General features: G+C 42.8%; 1 non-coding gene across 1 annotated transcript; it reads right to left on the bottom strand.

Moving 5' to 3' along the window:
* Positions 1-2,382: 2,382 nt before the first annotated feature.
* LOC120891025 (U6 spliceosomal RNA) lies at positions 2,383-2,487 on the bottom strand. Its single transcript, XR_005735462.1, has one exon. It is a non-coding gene; the product is annotated as a U6 spliceosomal RNA (small nuclear RNA).
* Between the last annotated feature and the right edge of the window lie 257 nt (positions 2,488-2,744).

The raw sequence follows: 2,744 nt of genomic DNA, 5'->3' as shown, positions 1-2,744 counted from the left end.
AGGGTAGGGAGGAAGATGTTGCCTCCCCTGAGGTTTTCATCTGGAGTCGGGTGTCTTCACTATGGGAAGAGAGGTGGCAGGCTGCTCCGGGTGTGCAGGAGGCAGTACCTGAGAATCTATGAGGATTCAATGTCTTTCTGGAACTGAGCTTGCGCCCAGTTCAGCCTAGCCCAGAAGCAGAACAGTTTGGGCCATTTTCAATTCATCATTCAGAACCTAGTCTCACTGGAGGCTCTTCATGGACTAGTCTTTCAGCAGGAACCTGCTTTGGGATGTGTGCAGCCTGTGCCTGGGAGAGAAGTCATCCTCTTTGGTTTGGACAGACCTGGTTTGGGAGACCACAGTGAATGCTACCACATGGGTTTCTGGGGCCATCCAGCTAGTTCCCCTGAGAGCTGCCTGGCATAACAATGCTATGCTTCTCTTTGCCAGCTGTCATTCCTACAATGCTTGTGCCGAACCCCAAAAGCCTTCAACAGCCAGCACCACTTCTCCAACCCTGATTGGGAGGAGAAAATGCATTAAAAAACCCACTTGTTTCTCCAGTGGCAGGTCCCTGGCTCAGGAAGGCTCTAGGCTGGATCAGACAACAGCTGGAGTCGTGCACAGAGAGTTTCCCCACACTCCAGCCTTCCGGCCAGCTTTCCCAGAACCTTTCTGAGGGGCTGGGTTCCAGGGCAGTCAGTGCAAACTCTGGTTTAGTGGCTCATGGAGAAGATGCACTTTCTGTATTTCTCCAAGACTTACAGAAAAGTAGGGGGAATGAGCAGGGATGGACCTCTAGAAAAACACCCTGGTGACCTGCAGATGGGCCTGCCTGTTGGTATTAAAGAGAGAAAAACTTCAGGCCATCGCATTAACCCTCCTGACATGAGAATTCCCTTGTTGTGGAAAATCGAGATTCTGCATGGTGTTTTATGGCTCATCTGTTAGGACCACTTGTTTATTTTACTTTCAAAATAATCTTTTTTTTTTTTTTTAAGGGAAGCAATGCCTTTAGTCATGCTCCTAATTTTAAGAGGCTCTGCTGAGCCTTTTTCACTGGTTGAATTATAACAAGACCAGTGAGGTCATAGTCGGTGGATTAATTATAGCAAGGCTGGTGAGAAAATTCAACCTCCTTTGATAAACACAGCTTAGCTACTTTAAGTGAACAATTTTCTACAGCAAACATTTTAACACATGTTGTCTCTTACAGCAAACTTTAATGGTCTCCTGGTTACAAGCTGGCAGTTCTTAGAACTCTTAAACCATTCAATATTATAGGAAAACTTTGCATTTTTTTCCATAAACAGACTTAGATGGAAATTCAACTCTCTAACAACAAGATACAGGAAAAAAGTATGGATTTAACCTAAATTTTGTATCTGATATGTAAATATTTTCTAACCTTTTTCATCGGTCTAAGCCAAGTCCCAGGCTAACCCAAGGTTTTGCATTCTCAAAGCACTTGTGTCAATATCTTCTCTACTTAATGTTCTTTCTTAATGTTTTTTTCATTAGGTGCCATTTAATCAAGACTGAATAAAAGCCTTGGGTGTGTGTGTGTGTGTGTGTGTGTATATATACATACACATACATATATATAAATATACACACAAAAATACATGATATATATGAAATATACTTGTGGAAAAAATGGTGGATGTAGTTATAATGTTTGCTGAGCAAGCAGCTCTGCAATACAATGGGGCGGACTTGGAGTGAACAGGAAGTTTGTTTTAGAGGTGAGGGATGCAGTGGGCTGCTATGTTCAAATTTGGTCTTTTTCTTGGTTATCATCTGAGACCTGAAAATGGAGGCCCTCCTCACAAAGGAACCAACACTGGGAGAATATCAAAGCGTAGCATCTTTGAATTAGAAGGTAGTATATGGTGGTTTTGTTTAATTCTTGTCTAACATGTGATTTTTGTCTGACCTGTATGACTCACAATGAGCACAGCACTTACCCCAGGGCCAGGCACACATGGGTTCTTGGTGAACTTTGAATGATGAGATGGACCCATGAGTAACCAACCCCATGGGGTGGAAGTGAAGCTCACCATCTCCCAAGTTGCCTGCCTGCAGTGTCTGGGTCCTAGAGAATATATCCACTCCTTTTTTTTTTTTGTTCACTTCTGGATCCTCCAACTGTAGCTAACTATGACTCTGATTTTAGGTTATTTTTAAAGTGGTTTTATTAGTGCATTATAGTCATACATAATAGTTAAGTTCATTTTGTCCCAATCGTACAAGCGTGGAATATAATTAACTGCATTTCAGTCCCCAGTGCTTCCTCCTTTCCCTGTTCCCCTTCCCCTACTCTCCTGGTCTTTCTTCTCTTTATTTATATTTTAGTGGGTTCTTTATAGAAACACATAAAGTTGGAATCCACTGTGGTATGTTCAGATGGAATGCTTCATGCATCTGCATGTCATCCTTGAGTAGAGGCCATGCTAATCTTCTCTGTATCCTTCTAAATTTAGGAGGTAGTCACACACACATACACACACACACACAATTTTTTTATTTTTTAACTAATTTTGTGGTGCTGGGGATTGAATCTAGGGTCTTGCGCATGATGCTAGGCAAGCATTCTGCCACTAAGCTACTGAGTAGTATTGTTATTTTTGGTCCTGGGATTAAACCCAGGGGTGCTTAACCACAGAGCCACATCCCCAGGCCATTTTATTTAGTGGGGTAAGGGAAAGGAAGTGGCACAGGCTATGGAAGGTCAAGGGAAGGAGGTGTACAGGGAGCAGGGA

This window comes from Ictidomys tridecemlineatus, chromosome 11 (assembly GCF_052094955.1).
Source record: "Ictidomys tridecemlineatus isolate mIctTri1 chromosome 11, mIctTri1.hap1, whole genome shotgun sequence".
NCBI classification, from domain to species: Eukaryota; Metazoa; Chordata; class Mammalia; order Rodentia; family Sciuridae; genus Ictidomys; species Ictidomys tridecemlineatus.
Note: the sequence above shows the minus strand (reverse complement) of the source record. Positions and strands in the feature narration are given on the sequence as shown.